A 27,884-nucleotide genomic window follows, 5' to 3' on the forward strand; every position below is an offset into this window, starting at 1 on the left:
GTTAAATGCCCACATTTTACCAATTTATTGAAACAGGGATTTAAAATAAAATGATAAAAAGCCTTTGCTCCCATTTTGCTTGAATGGAACTTAAGATGAGTGGACAGAAGAGTCATAGTGCTTGTTAGAGATTCTGTATATAGCCCTACAGAATAGACAGTGCACAGTCAACATCTGCTGTTTCTCTGCAAACAGGAAACAGGAACTTTATTCTTGTTAGACTTATAGTTTAACCATAGATGCAGCTACAAACTTATAAACACTGCCATCTACTGGTTGAATTATATATCTCTACTGAATACTGATACTGATGTAGTTGTACAAAAATACATGAATACTGTATTCCAACAGTGTTCAAAAGTGGTGTGGTAATCTGAGCAAGTGTGGGCGCATCACTCAGCTAATGTACTTATGGTCAGAGTGATGACAAGTTCTATGGAATTTGTAAGTCCTATCATGATCCAATATGTGCTGCTGCTTTAGCAGTGATTTCAATTGAGCATTACTGTAAATCAGTTTCAATAAAAGTATTAGGGCATTTTTTCCTGCATGAAATGGTATATTCATGGAGAAACACACAGACATTATTTTCCAACTGATGTAGCAAACACATGCAAAAACTCAAGGAATTACTCGATGCAATGGGCAAATAGGCAGGCAGTGCTGTGCAAATTGGTTCAACACATACAGTATGTGCTTTGCAAGTTTACCACTGGACAGGCCAAGCAGGGCTGCCCATCTGAAGCATCTAGCATGCATTTGGGTCCTTCAAGAAAGCTTGAGAATAAGGTGTAAACATTACACCAGCTAAAATCTCAGTGACTAAAAATCTGATCTATATGTCTCCTCACAACAGAAAATGGGCTTCCGGCAGTAACACAGTTTAGTAGAAAGGATCCGTCAAAGCCACATCATTATCACTTCTAGGAGCATTTTTTTTTATTTAACTTTTTATTGCAAAATTATACAAACAACATTAAAACATTCCATCTTCCAAAATATACTTTATACTTTTCTCCCTAAGTAAATACTTTCTATGACCCTCCTATAACCCCCCTCCACCGTTATCTTAATGTACTCTATCTGTATTCATTTCTCCATAGATTGTTGTTCCAACTGATCTCATCATGATCTCTTAGGCTATCTCCTTTACTTTAATTTGTTTTGTATAAGATTCTGAGGTTTTAAAATTTAACCAAAATCCAAGTTCTTTTAAATATTCCCATCTTATCCTCTTCTAAACTTCTCAGTTCTTCCATTCTGAAAATACCTTCCACTCTATCTATCCAATCCACCACCCTCGGAACCTCTGCCACCAACCAAAATTTTGGTATCAAACCCTTTGCTGCACTGATTAAATGGTACAGTACTTTATCCCTTTTTACTTACGCCATGGGTTCAGAATAGTAGAACAAACATCTCAGTGGATCCCCCTGAATATCTACCCCACATATTTCCTTGATATAATAAGCTATTTCCCTCCATAAAACCTGTATCCTCGGGCAACCCCACCAGATGTGCTCCATATTACCCTTTTCTCCACATCCTCTCCAACACCATGGGGAACTTGCCCCCTGCTGTTTATGGGTTATACTAGGTGTTAAATACCATCTAGCCAAGCATTTGTAGTTCATCTCTACTGTTCATGCATACAGTTATTGCCTTGTGTGTTAGGTTAAAAGTACCTTCCCTTTGCTTAGGGTTGATTTTTATTCCTAATTCCCTCTCCCATTTACCTAAATATCCAGGGGGCTTTATCTCCTCTAAGTCCACAAGGATTTTATATATCCTAGAGATGATATGTTTTGGGCCTAATTCAGCATTCATTCATTTTTCAAACGGGTTCATTTCTCCTACATCCCTCAGTGGTTTTGGGAAATTTGCAACGAAATGAGATAACTGGTTATACCTCCATTTATCCATTCTTACAAACAGATCCTTATTCTTTTTTAAATTCTGAAACGTGCACAATCTCCCCCTTTTCACAATATCTTTCAAACGTGCATTTTTTTCCTTTATCCATCTTCCACTTATTTTCATATTTCCTGGTGCAAAAAAAATCTGTTCCTACTAATGGTATCAATAGTGAATTAAATTCCCATTTTTCCTTATTGTGTAATCTATCCCATGTGTCCAACACTATCCTGGTCAGTTTACTTGTTTCTTCATCTAATGTGTGAAACCCATGAGGTATCCAAATCATTTTATCTAATTGTGATTTACTTAATTCTCCCTCTAACTTTACCCAACATTTCCCTTGTGAATTAAAAAAACAATCTATCACCGCTGTATAATACTTCTTTGTAACCCCAGTCCTCCGTTAGCTTTTACTCTGCATAGCACTTTATAGCTAATCCTAGGCCTCTTATTTGCCCACATGAACCCCCCTTTTACTAGTCTTTTCAGCTCATCTTTTATTTCATTTATCAGGGGAATATAGTTTGTTTGGTATATACTTTTTACCGAAGTCATTAATTTTATTCCAAGGTATCCTATTTTGTTTTTCCTCCAAGAAAAAGGGAACACTTTTTGTAATCTTTGCTTTTCTGTAACTCTAAGATTGATGTTTAAAATTTCTGATTTAACCGGGTTTATCTTCAGATTTGATACCCCTCCATAATGCTTTAGTTCTTTCATTAAGTTGGGCAAAGTTATCCTAAGGTTAGCAACGTAGAACAGCATGTCGTCTGCATAAGCCACAACTTTATGTTCCCTATCTTCTATTTTTAATGCCTTTATGTCATTACTTTTCCTAATCCTCTCCAACAGTGGTTCTAATGATAACACAAACAACATGGGGGAGAGGGGACAACCCTGCCTAGTTCTATTGTTCATCCTGAAAAACTGGGATACGTTTCCATTTACCTTTACCGCCGCTGATGGGTTCTTATATAATCCTTTTATCCAGTTCATCATTTTAGGTGCCAGCTCAAATTTTTCAAGCATGTCAAACATAAACCCCCAATTAACCCTGTCAAATGCCTTTTCCGCATCGATCGACAATAAGATCGCAGGTGTTTTTTCCTTTTTAACTTTTTTGTACCAACATCAGAGATCTCAGACCGTTGTCCCTCCCCTCTCTCCCTGATACGAAACCCACTTGATCTAGGTGCACCCATTCGGACATCAGGTCCTTCAACCTTGCAGCCAGTACTTTTGCGTACAGTTTAGTATCAAGATTTAACAATGAAATTGGCCTATAGCTTGCACACTGAGAGCCGTCCTTCCCTTCCTTCAAAATAAGGGTTATGTAAGCCTTGAGGGATTCTTCCCTCATTTCTAAACCCCCTCCTATCACGTTCATGTATTTACATATTTTGGGAACCAGAATCTCTTTATATTTTTTCAGGTATCTCACTGTATACCCAGCTGGCCCAGGACTTTTTCCCACTTTCGTATTTTTTAAAGCAGCATTAATTTCCTTGGGGGTGATCGGGCTTTCAAGATTTTCTCATTTTTCCTTTGCTATAATTGGGATCTCCGCCTCACTTAAATAATCCTGTATTCTTTTCTTCTCCTCCTCTTCACTTCCCCCATGCATATCCTTTCTTACATTATAAAGTTCACTATAATAATTATGAAACCTCCTGGCAATGTCAGATGTTTTAAACAAATTCTCTCCCTTCCCATCACTAATTTTTTCAATAAAATTCCTCGCCTGTTTATTCCTGAGTCTTCTCATTAGATATTTTCCAGGTTTATTCCCCCATTGGTATCTTTCTTTAGCCATTTTATTAAATATCCTCCTAGAGTCCTGTTCCATCAGTTCTTTCAACTCATCCCTTTTTTGCATTATCCTCTGTTATTTATCCATCCCCTTTCCCTTTTTGTGGGTTTGTTCCAGTTTTTGCAGTTCTTCTATGGCCTGTTTTATTTTTCTTCCCCTTTCCTTCTTCTTCTTCTCTATACCTATGGAAATCAATATTCCTCTGATGTAAGCTTTATGTGCCTCCCATACTATTGCCTTTCCCCTTTTATCCTCTTCTCCACTTCAGGATCCTGTAAAAGTGAATCATTCAGTTTCCAAGATAATATTTTATCTTCTCCACTCCCCGTTTGAAACCTCATCGTGACTGGGGCATGATCTGATACTGACATAACTACAATCTTAGATTCTTTCACTTTCTCCAACTGTCTATGCTCCACCATTATATAATCCAATCTTGAATATGTACCATGGGCATGGGAGAAGAAGGTATAATCTCTTTCCCTCGGATGGTTTATCCTCCACACATCTACCAACTGATATCTATACAGTACCCCATTCAAAGATTTAAGACTCCTCTCTCCTTCTCTCCTCCCCCCAGATGACACATCCCATCTGGGATCCAAACACAGATTAAAATCCCCAGCCACGACCAGGTTCCCCTTTTTAAACTCCATGAGTTTCCTCAGTGTCCCTTCCAGGAATCCTGCTGGATTTTTATTTGGCCAATATATGTTAGCAAATGTATATTCCTTTCCTAATAGTTACCCCCTGATAAACAAAAATCGACCTTCTGGATCTTCCATTCTATCCTAAAGTTGGAAATCAATTTTTACTGAAAAACCGATTGCTACTCCTTTTGCTCCCTTTACAGGTGAATATGCATATATCCATGTTTGGTATTGCTTTGAGTATAATTTCACGTTTATATTTCTAGTTAGATGAGTCTCTTGGAAAAATATTATATCTATTGAGTATTGTTGGACCTCCCTCAATATCTTATGTCTTTTGCTAAGTGAGTTTAGCCCTTTCACATTATAGGTCATAAACTTGATCTCATTCATGACCTCTACTGTTTTTTTGGTCTATTCCCTTTAACTCCTTTCCACTTGAATACAGACAATTACTAAGTCCCGCAACCCTCTCCATATCTGATCCTGGTCCTCAATATCCTGAAATCTGGTATCACATCTCTGAGTCTTTCTGCTGATATACCCTTTGGCTTTCTGACCCTATATACTCTTTCCATTTTTATACGCTCCATCTCTATTCTCCCCATAATTGGGTTGCAAATTCTTTCCATTTTCCCCAATAAGTCTTCCTCTTGTCCTTTTTCTTCCGGAATACCTCTAAACCTCAGATTAGTCCTTCTGCTACGGTTCTCCTGATCTTCCATTTTTAGTAATATTTCTCTCGTTTCTAATCACCTCTCTTCTATTTGCATTTCTATTCTCTCAATTTGCAGTGTGTGTTCCTCTACTCTTTTCTCTGACTCCTCCAAATGGGAGAGAACATGACCCAGATCGCCTCGGAGGTTCCCAATCTCCTTCTTAACAACCATCTCCAATTTCGCAAACATTTCTAACAGATCATTTTTTGAAAAGGTATATGCAGAGGACCCTTCCTGTTCCATTTTTCTTTGTTCCCCTCCACTCTCTGAGATTGGGCTTCCTTTATCTTGGGCGTCCTCCATATTACCAAGTGACAATCTTGACTGAACACCTCTCATGTTAATAGAGCACTCGCCTTGGTTCTCTTGATTTTGCGGTTCTGGACTTTTTTTCCCCTGTGCTGGCATATATTTTTTTTATCGTAAAGGAATTTGCACTTGCCTGTGGTGTTTTAGGGCCGCCCCCTGTGGTTGGTTTACTTCTCATTTTCTTTATAGGAGTCCCGTTTAATAACTTATTTATTATTCCGGACTAGCGTAGGCCGTCTATATAAATATAGTGTGGGTCTACTATATGAGACTAGCTTTAGTTTTCTGTATTGAATTTGCGTACATCTGCTATAAACGGCTCCTATGTATCTACTGTTTAGTACTTGAAGTAAATTAGCAATATATAGCTTAAAGCAGGTCAGCTGTATACAATTTAATGTGTGTCTACAGTTTGGAATTTTTGTGCGTATCTACTGTATAACACTTTAACGGAAGTCCGCTGTATAGACCTTGGTGCAGGTCACTTATTTAGACTTCCATGAGTCTATTGTTTGGAGCTTAGTGCAGGTCTGCTGTGTTATGTTCAACATGAACTAGCTGTATATAGCTTGATACCGGTGTGGTGTATTACGGTTTGGTGTGAGTCAGCTGTTTGGAGCTGGGTGCGAGTCCGCTGTATAGTATTTGGCATCAATCTGCTATATAGAACTTAGTGCAGGTACGCTGTATATACTTTATTATATATCTGCATTTGAGAGCTTGGTGTACATCTGCTGTATGTGGCTTTGACAGGGTCAGCTATAATTGGATATCAGTCGTCAGACATTAGAATTCCACCGGCTACTGGCAAGCCTTGATAACGCCATTCACAAACAGATGTACTCAGTATGCTAAAAAAAATGTCTGTAGCCACCCTTAATCACCCCACATCAGGGAATCTGGACCAGCCTTTTTATTTATATTTTATTTCATATGCCAGATATATTATTTGGTGTATTTTGGTTCTGTCCTCTCTCTCCCCATGCTCAGGTCCCACTGTCGCTTCTCCCTTCCCCTTCTAACCTGTGCCCGCCAGTCCTCCGGTCCTCAGGCTGTCTCCCGGGCAGCTATGGGTCCTTCGGTTCTTCTCCGGTTCCTCTCTTCTCCTCTCTCCTTCCTCCACTGCTTTCCCTCGCACACCCGCTCCGAGCTCACATGGGAGCGGACTCTCACTCTGCTCCCCAGCACACCAACACTGCTCCCTTGCCGCACCGCTGTCCGCTACCACTCCGGATCAGGTAACACGTCCTCTCACTCCGGGGAGGGGTAAGCTCCTTCCACGCTTAGGGCAAAGTTCCTCATATTCCTTCTAGCAGGCCGGCACCCGTAGCATCTCAGCCATGCTGCTACGGCATCCTGCTGCGGCTCCTCCCCATCCCTGACGTAAACCTTCTAGGAGCATTTGAATCTTAACAGGACTGATGAACTTCATCTAAAGCAGGCAAAACCATTTTTTTTTTCATTTTGGATAGAGCAAGGGAGGGTTATAACCTTTGTCAGATTTTTTTCACGATCTGTGTCCCATTGTGGAGATTTCTCTTCACTTCCTGTTAGACCTACAAATTAAGAAATCTCCTTGGGAACCCCCAGGTTATCAGATCTATTATCCCCATTGTAAAATTTCCCTTCTATTATTTTTCAGGGGGAAAACCCAAAATTTGGGATTTTCTTTTACTTTTAATGATAATGGTAAACAGGAAAAACAGAGAGGGTGAATTTCCCTAATGGGGGCACAGACAGCAATAAAAACAGACAGGCATTCTAATCCCTCTCCGCTCTATAAAAAAAAAAAAAAGTTTTGCCTTTAGGTATACTTTAAAGCAAAATAAAAACTAACACTGTAATATTGTCCATCTGGAGTAATATAAGCTTAAAACTGAGAAAACCGATATCCCAAATTTTTTTATTACTGTGCATGAAACCTTTTGTGACCAGAATCAATGTGACATGATGCCCATGGCAAATTTTCCAGCATCAACTTGTGTTAGTTAAGTTAACAAAAGCCCTATCACTAATTTGCATTTTAAAATTATTTTATTAATACTTTTAGGACTTACAGGTTTTTTAATTTTTTTATTTAGTATACAGTTTTAACCACTTCCTGTCCGGCCCATGTCGATAAACAGCCGGACAGGAGTGCTGCCAGAGCATGTGGACGTTTCTAAATGTCCCCCCACATCCATTGCCCGTGCAAGCTCCCTGGGAGCATGCGGCACCGCGATCCTCTGGACACAACGAACACTGATCGCTGTACGGGACCTCTGTGTGAGGTCCCAATTCATGTGATCACTGATTGCCCAATCAGTGTTCACATAAATAGTAGTAAACAAGATGTCACTTCCTGTCACCACATGGTACAAGGCTATTCATAATAGCCTTGTACCATGTGACAAGCTGTGACCAATCACAGCTCACACAGTATTTCTTATGGCTCAAGAATGCAGCCAGAGAGAAGGAGAAATGATTTATGGGTGTAAAAGCAAGCAGTGTAAAAAAAGAAAATCTTCATCAACCCCCACAAGTAGTACAGTGTCACTATGGTGACTAGGGTGACAGTATGTAAAAAAAACAAAACAAATAATAATATAAAAAAATTACATACAAATGTAAAAAACATTTTTGAAAAATTATAATTTTTGGTTATAAACTAATTTGAGTTATTTATTTTCACTAAAAAGATAGATGAATACTAGAGATGAGCGAATCGAAGTATCCGAAGTGGAATTCGAGTCGAATATCGGAAAAATTTCGATTCGTGCCGAATCCGAAAAACAGCCTAATTCGGACGCGCGAATCGAAATTTTTCAGAAAATGGCGGCTGACATGTGCGGCGACGGAGCGGGGATGTCGGGGAAGGCGCGCAGACAAGGCGCGCTGCCCCATAATGCATTCCTCAACGACATGTGATCGCATCAGCCAATCAGCAGCCAGCCAGCCAGCACTGTGTAATGGTCGAGGTATATATAGCGGCCATTTTGGAAATCTTCATTTGCCTGCAGTCATTGAACAGAGGCAGACCGCTCTGTACTAGGGACAGGGACAGAGTTAGGGCCACAGAAACGAGAATTGGGGACAGAGAGAAGTTACTTAGGGACAGAGAACCATTACTCAGGGACACAGACTTGTTAATGAGGGCCACAGAATCGTTATTTAGGGACAAAGAAACGCTAGTTAGGGCCACAGAATTCATACTCAGGGACAGACAGAATTGTTACTCAGTGCCAGAGAATTGTTACTTAGGGCCACAGAAACGTTATTAGGGCCACAGAATTTTTACTCAGGGACAGACAGAATTGTTACTGAGTGCCAGAGAATTGTTACTCAGGGACAGACAGAATTGTTACTGAGTGCCAGAGAATTCTTACTCAGGGCCACAGAATTCATTCTCAGGGACAGACAGAATTGTTACTCAGGGACAGACAGAATTGTTACTGAGTGCCAGAGAATTGTTACTCAGGGACAGACAGAATTGTTACTGAGTGCCAGAGAATTGTTACTCAGGGACAGACAGAATTGTTACTGAGTGCCAGAGAATTGTTACTCAGGGACAGACAGAATTGTTACTGAGTGCCAGAGAATTGTTACTCAGGGACAGACAGAATTGTTACTGAGTGCCAGAGAATTGTTACTCAGGGACAGACAGAATTGTTACTGAGTGCCAGAGAATTGTTACTCAGGGACAGACAGAATTGTTACTGAGTGCCAGAGAATTGTTACTCGCACAGACACAAAATTGTTACTTGCACAGACACAGAATTGTTACTCGCGCAGACACAGAATTGTTACTCAGGGCCACAGAATTCATACTCAGGGACAGACAGAATTGTTACTGAGTGCCAGAGAATTGTTACTCAGGGACAGACAGAATTGTTACTGAGTGCCAGAGAATTGTTACTCAGGGACAGACAGAATTGTTACTGAGTGCCAGAGAATTGTTACTCGCACAGACACAAAATTGTTACTTGCACAGACACAGAATTGTTACTCGCACAGACACAGAATTGTTACTCAGGGCCACAGAATTCATACTCAGGGACAGACAGAATTGTTACTGAGCGCCAGAGAATTGTTACTCAGGGACAGACAGAATTGTTACTGAGTGCCAGAGAATTGTTACTCAGGGACAGACAGAATTGTTACTGAGTGCCAGAGAATTGTTACTCAGGGACAGACAGAATTGTTACTGAGTGCCAGAGAATTGTTACTCAGGGACAGACAGAATTGTTACTGAGTGCCAGAGAATTGTTACTCGCACAGACACAAAATTGTTACTTGCACAGACACAGAATTGTTACTCGCACAGACACAGAATTGTTACTCAGGGCCACAGAATTCATACTCAGGGACAGACAGAATTGTTACTGAGTGCCAGAGAATTGTTACTCAGGGACAGACAGAATTGTTACTGAGTGCCAGAGAATTGTTACTCGCACAGACACAAAATTGTTACTTGCACAGACACAGAATTGTTACTCGCACAGACACAGAATTGTTACTCAGGGCCACAGAATTCATACTCAGGGACAGACAGAATTGTTACTGAGTGCCAGAGAATTGTTACTCAGGGACAGACAGAATTGTTACTGAGTGCCAGAGAATTCTTACTCAGGGACAGACAGAATTGTTACTGAGTGCCAGAGAATTGTTACTCTCACAGACACAAAATTGTTACTTGCACAGACACAGAATTGTTACTCGCACAGAGACAGAATTGTTACTCAGGGCCACAGAATTCATACTCAGGGACAGACAGAATTGTTACTGAGTGCCAGAGAATTGTTACTCAGGGACAGACAGAATTGTTACTGAGTGCCAGAGAATTGTTACTCTCACAGACACAAAATTGTTACTTGCACAGACACAGAATTGTTACTTGCACAGACACACAATTGTTACTCAGGGCCACAGAATTCATACTCAGGGACAGACAGAATTGTTACTGAGTGCCAGAGAATTCTTACTCAGGGCCACAGAATTCATACTCAGGGACAGACAGAATTGTTACTCAGGGACAGACAGAATTGTTACTGAGTGCCAGAGAATTGTTACTCAGGGACAGACAGAATTGTTACTGAGTGCCAGAGAATTCTTACTCAGGGACAGACAGAATTGTTACTGAGTGCCAGAGAATTGTTACTCTCACAGACACAAAATTGTTACTTGCACAGACACAGAATTGTTACTCGCACAGAGACAGAATTGTTACTCAGGGCCACAGAATTCATACTCAGGGACAGACAGAATTGTTACTGAGTGCCAGAGAATTGTTACTCAGGGACAGACAGAATTGTTACTGAGTGCCAGAGAATTGTTACTCTCACAGACACAAAATTGTTACTTGCACAGACACAGAATTGTTACTTGCACAGACACACAATTGTTACTCAGGGCCACAGAATTCATACTCAGGGACAGACAGAATTGTTACTGAGTGCCAGAGAATTCTTACTCAGGGCCACAGAATTCATACTCAGGGACAGACAGAATTGTTACTCAGGGACAGACAGAATTGTTACTGAGTGCCAGAGAATTGTTACTCAGGGACAGACAGAATTGTTACTGAGTGCCAGAGAATTCTTACTCAGGGACAGACAGAATTGTTACTGAGTGCCAGAGAATTGTTACTCTCACAGACACAAAATTGTTACTTGCACAGACACAGAATTGTTACTCGCACAGAGACAGAATTGTTACTCAGGGCCACAGAATTCATACTCAGGGACAGACAGAATTGTTACTGAGTGCCAGAGAATTGTTACTCAGGGACAGACAGAATTGTTACTGAGTGCCAGAGAATTGTTACTCTCACAGACACAAAATTGTTACTTGCACAGACACAGAATTGTTACTTGCACAGACACACAATTGTTACTCAGGGCCACAGAATTCATACTCAGGGACAGACAGAATTGTTACTGAGTGCCAGAGAATTCTTACTCAGGGCCACAGAATTCATACTCAGGGACAGACAGAATTGTTACTCAGGGACAGACAGAATTGTTACTGAGTGCCAGAGAATTGTTACTCAGGGACAGACAGAATTGTTACTGAGTGCCAGAGAATTGTTACTCTCACAGACACAAAATTGTTACTTGCACAGACACAGAATTGTTACTTGCACAGACACACAATTGTTACTCAGGGCCACAGAATTCATACTCAGGGACAGACAGAATTGTTACTGAGTGCCAGAGAATTGTTACTCAGGGACAGACAGAATTGTTACTGAGTGCCAGAGAATTGTTACTCTCACAGACACAAAATTGTTACTTGCACAGACACAGAATTGTTACTCGCACAGAGACAGAATTGTTACTCAGGGCCACAGAATTCATACTCAGGGACAGACAGAATTGTTACTGAGTGCCAGAGAATTGTTACTCGCACAGACACAAAATTGTTACTTGCACAGACACAGAATTGTTACTCGCGCAGACACAGAATTGTTACTCAGGGCCACAGAATTCATACTCAGGGACAGACAGAATTGTTACTGAGTGCCAGAGAATTGTTACTCAGGGACAGACAGAATTGTTACTGAGTGCCAGAGAATTGTTACTCAGGGACAGACAGAATTGTTACTGAGTGCCAGAGAATTGTTACTCAGGGACAGACAGAATTGTTACTGAGTGCCAGAGAATTGTTACTCAGGGACAGACAGAATTGTTACTGAGTGCCAGAGAATTGTTACTCAGGGACAGACAGAATTGTTACTGAGTGCCAGAGAATTGTTACTCAGGGACAGACAGAATTGTTACTGAGTGCCAGAGAATTGTTACTCGCACAGACACAAAATTGTTACTTGCACAGACACAGAATTGTTACTCGCACAGACACAGAATTGTTACTCGCACAGACACAGAATTGTTACTCAGGGCCACAGAATTCATACTCAGGGACAGACAGAATTGTTACTGAGTGCCAGAGAATTGTTACTCAGGGACACCTAATCGTTGAATTAAATAGTATGTCAGACAACATGCAGAGGAGTGGCAGAGGAGGCAATGTTTTAGGAGCGAGCAGACGTGGCAGCAGAGGAAGGGGTCGAGGCAGCAGTATTCGCAGCCAGAGGCCAGTGCTCCCGGTGTCATCCAGCGGTCGTGTCTCCACCGACAACCCTGCCGTCATTGATTGGTTGGCTCGGTCGTCTTCCTCTTCCCAGGTCACCTCTGACACCTACAGCCAACGGTCGGTGGGTACGTCAGACACAACCGTTAGTTGGCATGGCCCGGGACCAAGCCCACTGAAATCACGTGTCCTCTACCTGCCCCTGTCCTTTGCTGTTCCCTCACCAAGCGAAGTATCGCATGCTGTGGGCTCAGCCCCACTGTACAGTGAGGAAGAGCTAACAGAGGGCGGTCAGGAACGGGGGGAGACATCGGCCTTTTCAGCAGCCAAGCGAACAAGTACTGGCGAGGAGAGTGGCTCGGTAGCCGGTCTAGAGACAGGTCTGTCTCCTGACCCAGACGCAGCCGAGGGGGCTAGTAGTGAGGCGGAGACCCTACTTGATGATGAGGAGGTTGATCGCACTTGGCAGCCTCGTCGTCATCAGGCAATTTCTTCCGCATCATCAGGAGAAGAGGGTGGCAGCTTGGCAGCGAGCAAAACAGTCGGTGGGTTGCCCAGGAGACAGCAGCAGGGTCGCATCAGTGTCAGTGGAGCCAAACGTCCACGGAGTAGAGCACCAGCTCCACTGCAGCCTACCACCACGGCCAGTAGTGGTGCCGGTGCGCACGGAGGAAGTAGCAGTCAGCCAGTGAAGAGTAGCGGGGGCAAAGTTTCCTACTCGGTGGTGTGGCAATTTTTCCTCAAGCCGCCCGAGGAAGTAAACGTAGCCGTATGTCGACTATGTGGCCAGAAATGCAAGCGTGGCCAGGGGGCCCATGTTGGGACTACAGCGTTGCGTCAGCATATGCAGCGTCACCATTCGGTGGCCTGGGAAAACCGTGATAAACATACGGCGGTTCTGCCTGCCCCAGCCCCCGCTCCATCACCCGCTCCGTTACTTGCTCCGTCACCCGACGTCGTCAATCGCCCTCTATCAGCCAGTCAAGGCTCCAACACCTCTGCTGAGGGGAGTTGTCGCTCATTGGCATCTTCCGCTCGTTCAGATGCTCCTTCTCCTGCTACTCCTCTTCTCGGATTCCGTCAACAGTCTTTCTTGGAATCCGTATCCAAGAGACAACAGTTTGCGAGCACGCACCCGACGGTGCAAAAGCTGAACGTCCTCCTGTCCAAGTTGCTGGTGCTGCAGTCCCTCCCTTTCCAACTGGTGGACTCAGCACCTTTCCGAGAAATGATGGCTTGTGCCGCGCCGCGGTGGAGAGTGCCAAGCCGTCATTTCTTTGCCCAAAAGGCAGTGCCAGCCCTGCATTCACATGTAGAAGAGATGGTGGGCCAGTCTTTGAGCATGTCGGTCTCTGCCAAAGTGCACGGCAGCGCCGACGTGTGGAGCTGTAACTACGGTCAGGGACAGTACATGTCATTTACGGCCCACTGGGTGAACGTGGTGCCGGCACAGCCGCACCAGCAACTTGGACAGGTCACGACGCTTTTGCCTCCACGTTTGCACGTCCTTGGTCCAGCAAGCATGTCCGCCTCTACCACCTCTTTTTCCGCCGTGTCCTCAGCCGCCACCCCCGTGCCAAGTCCCATTACCCGACCGGCATATCACATGTGCAGGGCGCAACGGTGTCACGCTGTGCTGCACCTGGTATGCCTTGGCGAACGTAGTCACACAGGGGAGGAACTGCTGAGTGTAATGAACAGAGAAATCGACAGATGGCTGTCTCCGCGCAAACTAAAAATCGGAACCATGTTGACTGACAACGGAAAGAACATGGTGTCTGCTCTGCGTCAAGGAAGGTTGTGCCATGCGCCATGCATGGCTCACGTGTTCAATCTGGTTGTCAAGCGGTTCCTAAAATCCACCATCCCACTGCAAGACATCCTTAAAATGTCACGTAAACTGTGCATGCATTTCAGCCATTCCTACACCGCAAAGAACACCCTCATTGAGCTGCAGCGGCAGAACGGAATTCCACAGCATCGCCTGATCTGCGACGTTGCAACAAGGTGGAATTCAACCCTACACATGTTAGACCGCCTTTACGAGCAGCGAAAGGCCATCACCGATTTCCTGATGTTACAAGCGGATAAAGGTACTCCCCTGTGTAACTTAGATGTCAGCCATTGGCAGCTCATGCGTGACACCTGCCGCTTGCTCAGGCCCTTTGAGGAGGCCACGCTATTCGTGAGTCGGCAGGACTATGGGATGAACGACGTCATTCCTCTGTTGCACGTCCTGGAACAAATGCTGTTAACAATGGCTGGTCAGGGTGCGGTAGACGTGGCGCACAGATCTCAACGCCACATGACCCCTGTGGGGGCAGGACAGGAAGAAGAGGAGGAGGTAGAGGAGGACATTTGTGCTCAGGAATTATTGAGTGAAATGGGTGGTTTTTCCACTCAGCGGACAGGAGTGGAGGAGCAGGAGCATCTGGTAGAGGAGGAGGAGGAGGAGACAGAGGACCCAGACGCACCGTGGCAGTATGCTGTGGAGATGGAGGCAGGGAGTCCCTCGCATTCCTTGGCACAAATGGCCCATAGCATGCTCGGTTGCTTGCGTAGCGACAGCCGAATAATAACCATCAGACAGAGGGATGACTTTTGGCTGTCCACCTTGTTGGACCCTCGCTACCGGTCCAAAATGGTGGCCTTTTTCACACCTGCTGAGAGGGAGGCCAAAATTACGTACTATAAAAACCACCTATGTAGTCAGTTGGTCTCTGCCTTTGTGCGCCATCGTCCATCCTCAGACACTGTGGGCCCTGTGCGCTCGCGTTCCGCTGGCATGGCAGCAGGGGAGGGGTGGGGTGGTAGGAGCAGTGGCAGCTCCACCAGCAGCGGCTGCCTCAGTCTGCAGTCGATGATGAGTAGCTTTCTTCACCAGCGCAGTGAGGAAACTACTAACCAGCCGCAGCAGCAGCAGCAGCATCAGGTGGACCTGGAGCAGGAGCTCAAACAACAGGCTTGGGCCTACTTGGACAGCACCCTGCCAACCGAGGTAGACAATCCCCTTGACTACTGGGCAACGAAACTTGACCTTTGGCCCCAACTAGCTGAATTTGCCCTTGAAAGGCTGTCATGCCCGGCCAGTAGCGTGGCATCGGAGCGCGTGTTTAGTGCGGCAGGAGGTATTGTAACTCCGCGGAGGACACGACTGTCCACCCAAAGTGTGGAGAGACTCACGTTTGTGAAAATGAATCAGGCGTGGATTAGTCTGGATTTCAAACCACCAGTTCCTGACACAACTGACTAAATCCGCCATGAATCATGCCTCAAACATGTGCCACTTTCAGGTCTCCTCACACTGCTGGTGTGTTGAATTTTTTGACATAGGGTGCTGGCAGATTACGGGCCTCCTATAGCTGCTGCCAGGCCCCTAATCTGCCATAGGCCCCTATATACCACCTCCTCCTGCTGCTGCCAGGTCCAGAGTCTCTCATGGGTCCCTGTACGGCCTCCCATTGCTGCTGTCTCCATCGCCACACTCTGCTGCCATGTGCCACTTTCAGGTCTCTTCACACTGCTGGTGTGTTAAATTTTTTGACATAGGGTGCAGGCAGATTACGGGCCTCCCATAGCTGCTGCCAGGCCCCTAATCTGCCATGGGCCCCTATATACCACCTCCTCCTGCTGCTGCCAGGTCCAGAGTCTCTCATGGGTCCCTGTACGGCCTCCCATTGCTGCTGTCTCCATCGCCACACTCTGCTGCCATGTGCCACTTTCAGGTCTCTTCACACTGCTGGTGTGTTAAATTTTTTGACATAGGGTGCTGCAAGATAACGGGCCTCACATAGCTGCTGCCAGGCCCCTAATCAGCCATGGGCCCCTATACCGCCTCCTCCTGCTGCTGCCAGGTCCAGAGTCTCTCATGCCATGTGCCACTTTCAGGTCTCTTCACACTGCTGGTGTGTTAAATTTTTTGACATAGGGTGCTGGCAGATTACGGGCCTCCCATAGCTGCTGCCAGGCCCCTAATCTGCCATGGGCCCCTATATACCGCCTCCTCATGCTGCTGCCAAGTCCAGAGTCTGTCATGGTCCCTGTACGGCCTCCCATTGCTGCTGTCTCCATCGCCACACTCTGCTGCCATGTGCCACTTTCAGGTCTCTTCACACTGCTGGTGTGTTAAATTTTTTGACATAGGGTGCAGGCAGATTACGGGCCTCACATAGCTGCTGCTAGGCCCCTAATCTGCCATGGGCCCCTATATACCACCTCCTCCTGCTGCTGCCAGGTCCAGAGTCTCTCATGGGTCCCTGTACGGCCTCCCATTGCTGCTGTCTCCATCGCCACACTCTGCTGCCATGTGCCACTTTCAGGTCTCTTCACACTGCTGGTGTGTTAAATTTTTTGACATAGGGTGCTGCAAGATAACGGGCCTCACATAGCTGCTGCCAGGCCCCTAATCAGCCATGGGCCCCTATACCGCCTCCTCCTGCTGCTGCCAGGTCCAGAGTCTCTCATGCCATGTGCCACTTTCAGGTCTCTTCACACTGCTGGTGTGTTAAATTTTTTGACATAGGGTGCTGGCAGATTACGGGCCTCCCATAGCTGCTGCCAGGCCCCTAATCTGCCATGGGCCCCTATATACCGCCTCCTCATGCTGCTGCCAAGTCCAGAGTCTGTCATGGTCCCTGTACGGCCTCCCATTGCTGCTGTCTCCATCGCCACACTCTGCTGCCATGTGCCACTTTCAGGTCTCTTCACACTGCTGGTGTGTTAAATTTTTTGACATAGGGTGCAGGCAGATTACGGGCCTCACATAGCTGCTGCCAGGCCCCTAATCTGCCATGGGCCCCTATATACCACCTCCTCCTGCTGCTGCCAGGTCCAGAGTCTCTCATGGGTCCCTGTACGGCCTCCCATTGCTGCTGTCTCCATCGCCACACTCTGCTGCCATGTGCCACTTTCAGGTCTCTTCACACTGCTGGTGTGTTAAATTTTTTGACATAGGGTGCTGCAAGATAACGGGCCTCACATAGCTGCTGCCAGGCCCCTAATCAGCCATGGGCCCCTATACCGCCTCCTCCTGCTGCTGCCAGGTCCAGAGTCTCTCATGCCATGTGCCACTTTCAGGTCTCTTCACACTGCTGGTGTGTTAAATTTTTTGACATAGGGTGCTGGCAGATTACGGGCCTCCCATAGCTGCTGCCAGGCCCCTAATCTGCCATGGGCCCCTATATACCGCCTCCTCATGCTGCTGCCAAGTCCAGAGTCTGTCATGGTCCCTGTACGGCCTCCCATTGCTGCTGTCTCCATCGCCACACTCTGCTGCCATGTGCCACTTTCAGGTCTCTTCACACTGCTGGTGTGTTAAATTTTTTGACATAGGGTGCAGGCAGATTACGGGCCTCACATAGCTGCTGCCAGGCCCCTAATCTGCCATGGGCCCCTATATACCGCCTCCTCATGCTGCTGCCAAGTCCAGAGTCTGTCATGGTCCCTGTACGGCCTCCCATTGCTGCTGTCTCCATCGCCACACTCTGCTGCCATGTGCCACTTTCAGGTCTCTTCACACTGCTGGTGTGTTAAATTTTTTGACATAGGGTGCAGGCAGATTACGGGCCTCACATAGCTGCTGCCAGGCCCCTAATCTGCCATGGGCCCCTATATACCGCCTCCTCATGCTGCTGCCAAGTCCAGAGTCTGTCATGGTCCCTGTACGGCCTCCCATTGCTGCTGTCTCCATCGCCACACTCTGCTGCCATGTGCCACTTTCAGGTCTCTTCACACTGCTGGTGTGTTAAATTTTTTGACATAGGGTGCAGGCAGATTACGGGCCTCACATAGCTGCTGCCAGGCCCCTAATCTGCCATGGGCCCCTATATACCGCCTCCTCATGCTGCTGCCAAGTCCAGAGTCTGTCATGGTCCCTGTACGGCCTCCCATTGCTGCTGTCTCCATCGCCACACTCTGCCATGTGCCACTTTCAGGTCTCTTCACACTGCTGGTGTGTTTAATTTTTTGACATAGGGTGCAGGCAGATTACGGGCCTCACATAGCTGCTGCCAGGCCCCTAATCTGCCATGGGCCCCTATATACCGCCTCCTCATGCTGCTGCCAAGTCCAGAGTCTGTCATGGTCCCTGTACGGCCTCCCATTGCTGCTGTCTCCATCGCCACACTCTGCTGCCATGTGCCACTTTCAGGTCTCTTCACACTGCTGGTGTGTTTAATTTTTTGACATAGGGTGCAGGCAGATTACGGGCCTCACATAGCTGCTGCCAGGCCCCTAATCTGCCATGGGCCCCTATATACCGCCTCCTCATGCTGCTGCCAAGTCTAGAGTCTCTCATGGGTCCCTGTACGGCCTCCCATTGCTGCTGTCTCCATCGCCACACTCTGCTGCCATGTGCCACTTTCAGGTCTCTTCACACTGCTGGTGTGTTAAATTTTTTGACATAGGGTGCAGGCAGATTACGGGCCTCACATAGCTGCTGCCAGGCCCCTAATCTGCCATGGGCCCCTATATACCGCCTCCTCATGCTGCTGCCAAGTCCAGAGTCTGTCATGGTCCCTGTACGGCCTCCCATTGCTGCTGTCTCCATCGCCACACTCTGCTGCCATGTGCCACTTTCAGGTCTCTTCACACTGCTGGTGTGTTAAATTTTTTGACATAGGGTGCAGGCAGATTACGGGCCTCACATAGCTGCTGCCAGGCCCCTAATCTGCCATGGGCCCCTATATACCGCCTCCTCATGCTGATGCCAAGTCCAGAGTCTGTCATGGTCCCTGTACGGCCTCCCATTGCTGCTGTCTCCATCGCCACACTCTGCTGCCATGTGCCACTTTCAGGTCTCTTCACACTGCTGGTGTGTTAAATTTTTTGACATAGGGTGCAGGCAGATTACGGGCCTCACATAGCTGCTGCCAGGCCCCTAATCTGCCATGGGCCCCTATATACCGCCTCCTCATGCTGCTGCCAAGTCCAGAGTCTGTCATGGTCCCTGTACGGCCTCCCATTGCTGCTGTCTCCATCGCCACACTCTGCTGCCATGTGCCACTTTCAGGTCTCTTCACACTGCTGGTGTGTTTAATTTTTTGACATAGGGTGCAGGCAGATTACGGGCCTCACATAGCTGCTGCCAGGCCCCTAATCTGCCATGGGCCCCTATATACCGCCTCCTCATGCTGCTGCCAAGTCTAGAGTCTCTCATGGGTCCCTGTACGGCCTCCCATTGCTGCTGTCTCCATCGCCACACTCTGCTGCCATGTGCCACTTTCAGGTCTCTTCACACTGCTGGTGTGTTTAATTTTTTGACATAGGGTGCAGGCAGATTACGGGCCTCACATAGCTGCTGCCAGGCCCCTAATCTGCCATGGGCCCCTATATACCGCCTCCTCATGCTGCTGCCAAGTCTAGAGTCTCTCATGGGTCCCTGTACGGCCTCCCATTGCTGCTGTCTCCATCGCCACACTCTGCTGCCATGTGCCACTTTCAGGTCTCTTCACACTGCTGGTGTGTTAAATTTTTTGACATAGGGTGCAGGCAGATTACGGGCCTCACATAGCTGCTGCCAGGCCCCTAATCTGCCATGGGCCCCTATATACCGCCTCCTCATGCTGCTGCCAAGTCCAGAGTCTGTCATGGTCCCTGTACGGCCTCCCATTGCTGCTGTCTCCATCGCCACACTCTGCCATGTGCCACTTTCAGGTCTCTTCACACTGCTGGTGTGTTTAATTTTTTGACATAGGGTGCAGGCAGATTACGGGCCTCACATAGCTGCTGCCAGGCCCCTAATCTGCCATAGGCCCCTATATACCGCCTCCTCATGCTGCTGCCAGGTCCAGAGTCTCTCATGGGTCCCTGTACGGCCTCCCATTGCTGCTTTCTCCATCGCCACACTCTGCCATGTGCCACTTTCAGGTCTCCTCACACACTGCTGGTGTGTTGAATTTTTTGACATAGGGTGCTGGCAGATTACGGGCCTCCCATAGCTGCTGCCAGGCCCCTAATCTGCCATGGGCCCCTATATACCGCCTCCTCATGCTGCTGCCAAGTCCAGAGTCTGTCATGGGTCCCTGTACGGCCTCCCATTGCTGCTGTCTCCATCGCCACACTCTGCCATGTGCCACTTTCAGGTCTCTTCACACTGCTGGTGTGTTTAATTTTTTGACATAGGGTGCAGGCAGATTACGGGCCTCACATAGCTGCTGCCAGGCCCCTAATCTGCCATGGGCCCCTATATACCGCCTCCTCATGCTGCTGCCAAGTCCAGAGTCTGTCATGGTCCCTGTACGGCCTCCCATTGCTGCTGTCTCCATCGCCACACTCTGCTGCCATGTGCCACTTTCAGGTCTCTTCACACTGCTGGTGTGTTTAATTTTTTGACATAGGGTGCAGGCAGATTACGGGCCTCACATAGCTGCTGCCAGGCCCCTAATCTGCCATGGGCCCCTATATACCGCCTCCTCATGCTGCTGCCAAGTCTAGAGTCTCTCATGGGTCCCTGTACGGCCTCCCATTGCTGCTGTCTCCATCGCCACACTCTGCTGCCATGTGCCACTTTCAGGTCTCTTCACACTGCTGGTGTGTTAAATTTTTTGACATAGGGTGCTGGCAGATTACGGGCCTCCCATAGCTGCTGCCAGGCCCCTAATCTGCCATGGGCCCCTATATACCGCCTCCTCATGCTGCTGCCAAGTCCAGAGTCTGTCATGGTCCCTGTACGGCCTCCCATTGCTGCTGTCTCCATCGCCACACTCTGCTGCCATGTGCCACTTTCAGGTCTCTTCACACTGCTGGTGTGTTAAATTTTTTGACATAGGGTGCAGGCAGATTACGGGCCTCACATAGCTGCTGCCAGGCCCCTAATCTGCCATGGGCCCCTATATACCACCTCCTCCTGCTGCTGCCAGGTCCAGAGTCTCTCATGGGTCCCTGTACGGCCTCCCATTGCTGCTGTCTCCATCGCCACACTCTGCTGCCATGTGCCACTTTCAGGTCTCTTCACACTGCTGGTGTGTTAAATTTTTTGACATAGGGTGCTGCAAGATAACGGGCCTCACATAGCTGCTGCCAGGCCCCTAATCAGCCATGGGCCCCTATACCGCCTCCTCCTGCTGCTGCCAGGTCCAGAGTCTCTCATGCCATGTGCCACTTTCAGGTCTCTTCACACTGCTGGTGTGTTAAATTTTTTGACATAGGGTGCTGGCAGATTACGGGCCTCCCATAGCTGCTGCCAGGCCCCTAATCTGCCATGGGCCCCTATATACCGCCTCCTCATGCTGCTGCCAAGTCCAGAGTCTGTCATGGTCCCTGTACGGCCTCCCATTGCTGCTGTCTCCATCGCCACACTCTGCTGCCATGTGCCACTTTCAGGTCTCTTCACACTGCTGGTGTGTTAAATTTTTTGACATAGGGTGCAGGCAGATTACGGGCCTCACATAGCTGCTGCCAGGCCCCTAATCTGCCATGGGCCCCTATATACCACCTCCTCCTGCTGCTGCCAGGTCCAGAGTCTCTCATGGGTCCCTGTACGGCCTCCCATTGCTGCTGTCTCCATCGCCACACTCTGCTGCCATGTGCCACTTTCAGGTCTCTTCACACTGCTGGTGTGTTAAATTTTTTGACATAGGGTGCTGCAAGATAACGGGCCTCACATAGCTGCTGCCAGGCCCCTAATCAGCCATGGGCCCCTATACCGCCTCCTCCTGCTGCTGCCAGGTCCAGAGTCTCTCATGCCATGTGCCACTTTCAGGTCTCTTCACACTGCTGGTGTGTTAAATTTTTTGACATAGGGTGCTGGCAGATTACGGGCCTCCCATAGCTGCTGCCAGGCCCCTAATCTGCCATGGGCCCCTATATACCGCCTCCTCATGCTGCTGCCAAGTCCAGAGTCTGTCATGGTCCCTGTACGGCCTCCCATTGCTGCTGTCTCCATCGCCACACTCTGCTGCCATGTGCCACTTTCAGGTCTCTTCACACTGCTGGTGTGTTAAATTTTTTGACATAGGGTGCAGGCAGATTACGGGCCTCACATAGCTGCTGCCAGGCCCCTAATCTGCCATGGGCCCCTATATACCGCCTCCTCATGCTGCTGCCAAGTCCAGAGTCTGTCATGGTCCCTGTACGGCCTCCCATTGCTGCTGTCTCCATCGCCACACTCTGCTGCCATGTGCCACTTTCAGGTCTCTTCACACTGCTGGTGTGTTAAATTTTTTGACATAGGGTGCAGGCAGATTACGGGCCTCACATAGCTGCTGCCAGGCCCCTAATCTGCCATGGGCCCCTATATACCGCCTCCTCATGCTGCTGCCAAGTCCAGAGTCTGTCATGGTCCCTGTACGGCCTCCCATTGCTGCTGTCTCCATCGCCACACTCTGCTGCCATGTGCCACTTTCAGGTCTCTTCACACTGCTGGTGTGTTAAATTTTTTGACATAGGGTGCAGGCAGATTACGGGCCTCACATAGCTGCTGCCAGGCCCCTAATCTGCCATGGGCCCCTATATACCGCCTCCTCATGCTGCTGCCAAGTCCAGAGTCTGTCATGGTCCCTGTACGGCCTCCCATTGCTGCTGTCTCCATCGCCACACTCTGCCATGTGCCACTTTCAGGTCTCTTCACACTGCTGGTGTGTTTAATTTTTTGACATAGGGTGCAGGCAGATTACGGGCCTCACATAGCTGCTGCCAGGCCCCTAATCTGCCATGGGCCCCTATATACCGCCTCCTCATGCTGCTGCCAAGTCCAGAGTCTGTCATGGTCCCTGTACGGCCTCCCATTGCTGCTGTCTCCATCGCCACACTCTGCCATGTGCCACTTTCAGGTCTCTTCACACTGCTGGTGTGTTTAATTTTTTGACATAGGGTGCAGGCAGATTACGGGCCTCACATAGCTGCTGCCAGGCCCCTAATCTGCCATAGGCCCCTATATACCGCCTCCTCATGCTGCTGCCAGGTCCAGAGTCTCTCATGGGTCCCTGTACGGCCTCCCATTGCTGCTTTCTCCATCGCCACACTCTGCCATGTGCCACTTTCAGGTCTCCTCACACACTGCTGGTGTGTTGAATTTTTTGACATAGGGTGCTGGCAGATTACGGGCCTCCCATAGCTGCTGCCAGGCCCCTAATCTGCCATGGGCCCCTATATACCGCCTCCTCATGCTGCTGCCAAGTCCAGAGTCTGTCATGGGTCCCTGTACGGCCTCCCATTGCTGCTGTCTCCATCGCCACACTCTGCCATGTGCCACTTTCAGGTCTCCTCACACACTGCTGGTGTGTAGAATTTTTTGACATAGGGTGCTGGCAGATTACGGGCCTCCCATAGCTGCTGCCAGGCCCCTAATCTGCCATGGGCCCCTATATACCGCCTCCTCATGCTGCTGCCAAGTCCAGAGTCTGTCATGGGTCCCTGTACGGCCTCCCATTGCTGCTGTCTCCATCGCCACACTCTGCCATGTGCCACTTTCAGGTCTCCTCACACTGCTGGTGTGTTGAATTTTTTGACATAGGGTGCTGGCAGATTACGGGCCTCCTATAGCTGCTGCCAGGCCCCTAATCTGCCATGGGCCCCTATATACCGCCTCCTCATGCTGCTGCCAAGTTCAGAGTCTGTCATGGGTCCCTGTACGGCCTCCCATTGCTGCTGTCTCCATCGCCACACTCTGCCATGTGCCACTTTCAGGTCTCCTCACACTGCTGGTGTGTTGAATTTTTTGACATAGGGTGCTGGCAGATTACGGGCCTCCTATAGCTGCTGCCAGGCCCCTAATCTGCCATAAGCCCCTATATACCGCCTCCTCATGCTGCTGCCAAGTCCAGAGTCTGTCATGGGTCCCTGTACGGCCTCCCATTGCTGCTGTCTCCATCGCCACACTCTGCCATGTGCCACTTTCAGGTCTCCTCACACACTGCTGGTGTGTTGAATTTTTTGACATAGGGTGCTGGCAGATTACGGGCCTCCTATAGCTGCTGCCAGGCCCCTAATCTGCCGTAGGCCCCTATATACCGCCTCCTCATGCTGCTGCCAGGTCCAGAGTCTCTCATGGGTCCCTGTACGGCCTCCCATTGCTGCTGTCTCCATCGCCACACTCTGCCATGTGCCACTTTCAGGTCTCCTCACACTGCTGGTGTGTTCCATTTTTTGTCATAGGGTGCTGGCAGATTATGGGCCTCCCATAACTGCTGCCAGGCCCCTAATCTGCCATGGGCCCCTATACCGACTCCTCATGCTGTGACGTTGCAACAAGGTGGAATTCAACCCTACATATGTTAGACCGCCTTTACGAACAGCAAAAGGCCATCACAGATTTCCTGATGTTAAAAGCAGATAAAGGTACTCCCTGTGTAACTTAGATGTCAGCCATTGGCAGCTCATGCGTGACACCTGCGCTTGCTCAGGCCCTTTGAGGAGGCCACGCTATTCGTGAGTCGGCAGGACTATGGGATGAACGACGTCATTCCTCTGTTGCACGTCCTGGAACAAATGCTGTTAACAATGGCTGGTCAGGGTGCGGTAGACGTGGCGCACAGATCTCAACGCCACATGGCCCCTGTGGGGGCAGGACTGGAAGAAGAGGAGGAGGTAGAGGAGGACATTGGTGCTCAGGAATTATTGAGTGAAATGGGTGGTTTTTCCACTCAGCGGACAGGAGTGGAGGAGCAGGAGCATCTGGTAGAGGAGGAGGAAGAGGAGACAGAGGACCTAGACGCACCGTGGCAGTATGCTGTGGAGATGGAGGCAGGGAGTCCCTCGCATTCCTTGGCACAAATGGCCCATAGCATGCTCGGTTGCTTGCGTAGCGACAGCCGAATAATAACCATCAGACAGAGGGATGACTTTTGGCTGTCCACCTTGTTGGACCCTCGCTACCGTTCAAAAATGGTGGCCTTTTTCACACCTGCTGAGAGGGAGGCCAAAATAACGTACTATAAAAAACACCTATGTAGTCAGCTGGTCTCTGCCTGTCTGCGCCAACGTCCATCCTCAGACACTGTGGGCCCTGTGCGCTCGTGTTCCGCTGCCATGGCAGCAGGGGAGGGGTGGGGTGGTAGGAGCAGTGGCAGCTCCACCAGCAGCGGCTGCCTCAGTCTGCAGTCGATGATGAGTAGCTTTCTTCACCAGCGCAGTGAGGAAACTACTAACCAGCCGCAGCAGCAGCAGCAGCATCAGGTGGACCTGGAGCAGGACCTCAAACAACAGGCTTAGGCCTACTTGGACAGCACCCTGCCAACCGAGGTAGACAATCCCCTTGACTACTGGGCAACGAAACTTGACCTTTGGCCCCAACTAGCTGAATTTGCCCTTGAAAGGCTGTCATGCCCGGCCAGTAGCGTGGCATCGGAGCGCGTGTTTAGTGCGGCAGGAGGTATTGCAACTCCGCGGAGGACACGACTGTCCACCCAAAGTGTGGAGAGACTCACGTTTGTGAAAATGAATCAGGCGTGGATTAGTCTGGATTTCAAACCACCAGTTCCTGACACAACTGACTAAATCCGCCATGAATCATGCCCCAAACATGTGCCACTTTCAGGTCTCCTCACACTGCTGGTGTGTTCCATTTTTTGTCATAGGGTGCTGGCAGATTACGGGCCTCCCATAGCTGCTGCCAGGCCCCTAATCTGCCATGGGCCCCTATACCGCCTCCTCATGCTGCTGCCAAGTCCAGAGTCTCTCATGGGTCCCTGTACGGCCTCCCATTGCTGCTGCCTCCATCGCCACACTCTGCCATGTGCCACTTTCAGGTCTCCTCACACTGCTGGTGTGTTCCATTTTTTGTCATAGGGTGCTGGCAGATTACGGGCCTCCCATAGCTGCTGCCAGGCCCCTAATCTGCCATGGGCCCCTATACCGCCTCCTCATGCTGCTGCCAGGTCCAGAGTCTCTCATGGGTCCCTGTACGGCCTCCCATTGCTGCTGTCTCCATCGCCACACTCTGCCATGTGCCACTTTCAGGTCTCCTCACACTGCTGGTGGGTTCCATTTTTTGTCATAGGGTGCTGGCAGATTACGGGCCTCCCATAGCTGCTGCCAGGCCCGTAATCTGCCATGGGCCCCCGTACCGACTCCTCATGCTGCTGCCAGGCCCGTAATCTGTCATGGGCCACTGTTGTCGCTTGTTGGCATATTCCGCTCGTTCAGATGCTCCTTCTCCTGCTACTCCTCTTCACGGATTCCGTCAGCAGTCTTTCTTGGAATCCGTTTCCAAGAGACAACAGTTTGCGAGCACGCACCCGACGGTGCAGAAGCTGAACGTCCTCCTGTCCAAGTTGCTGCTGCCAGGCTCGTAATCTGTCATGCGCCCCTGTACCGCCTCCTCATGCTGCTGCCAGGTCCAGAGTGTGTCATGGGCCCCCGTACCGACTCCTCATGCTGCTGCCAGGCCCGTAATCTGTCATGGGCCCCTGTACCGCCTCCCCATGCTGCTGCCAGGTCCAGAGTGTGTCATGGGTCCCTGTACGGCCTCCCATTGCTGCTGCCAGGCCCGTAATCTGCCATGGGCCCCTGTACCGACTCCTCATGCTGCTGCCAGGCCCGTAATCTGTCATGGGCCCCTGTACCGCCTCCTCATGCTGCTGCCAGGTCCAGAGTGTGTCATGGGTCCCTGTACGGCCTCCCATTGCTGCTGTCTCTATCGCCACACTCTGCCATGTGCCACTTTCAGGTCTCCTCACACTGCTGGTGGTTTCCATTTTTGTCATAGGGTGCTGTATGGCCTCCCATTGCTGCTGCCTCCACCGCCACACTGTGGCTCCACACTCTGGTTTTGGCCCCGTGACTGCCCAAATGAGTGAAGTGTGCGGTGATTCTAAGATCGACGGCACTCATCTGCATGTCATACTGACTGACAGTATTATTTCTCTTCCCCAGCAGACTCCAAGGGCATTTAAATTAAAGGTACAGTGTTCTGCACTAATATTAAGTCTCTCTGAAGCCTAGAAACACCCTTTTTTAAGTTAAATTCACAGCGAATTTATTCGACTCGAATCGAATATTGTCCACGAATTCGCCGAATCAGTCGAATCGAATTTTTCATTTCTTCGCTCATCTCTAATGAATACATTTTGGCCAAAATTTATGAAGAAAGATTATTTATTTGCAAAATAAAAAACTTTTTTTTTAAAATGGACTTTTTCATTCTATAGCAAAAAAAATAAAAATCCCAGTGGTGAATAAATACCACCAAAATAAAGTTTTATCTGTCTCACAAAAATGCTAAAAAAATTCATATGGGTACAGTGTTGCATGATTGTGCAATTGTCATTCAAAGTGTGATAGCACTGAAAGCTGAAAATTGGCCTGGACTGGAAGGGGGTGAATTTGTCCGGACTTGAAGTGGTTAATTAAAAACTGTACTATTTTCTTATAGGCTGACAAATGTCCAAATATTTAATATTTTCATTCAAGTATTTTACATTGGTGTTTTCCTTTATAAATTATTTCTTACTCACTTGCAATGTGCCTTTGAAC

At 48.5% G+C, this 27,884-nt stretch overlaps 1 protein-coding gene across 2 annotated transcripts in view; it reads left to right on the forward strand.

Moving 5' to 3' along the window:
• Nucleotides 1-27,884, forward strand: part of KCND2 (potassium voltage-gated channel subfamily D member 2) — a 530,430-nt gene that overhangs the window by 484,615 nt on the left and 17,931 nt on the right. The window lies entirely within an intron of this gene.

Source organism: Staurois parvus, unplaced genomic scaffold (assembly GCF_062004578.1).
Source record: "Staurois parvus isolate SC_StPar_1 unplaced genomic scaffold, SC_StPar_1.0 ptg000120l, whole genome shotgun sequence".
NCBI lineage: Eukaryota > Metazoa > Chordata > Amphibia > Anura > Ranidae > Staurois > Staurois parvus.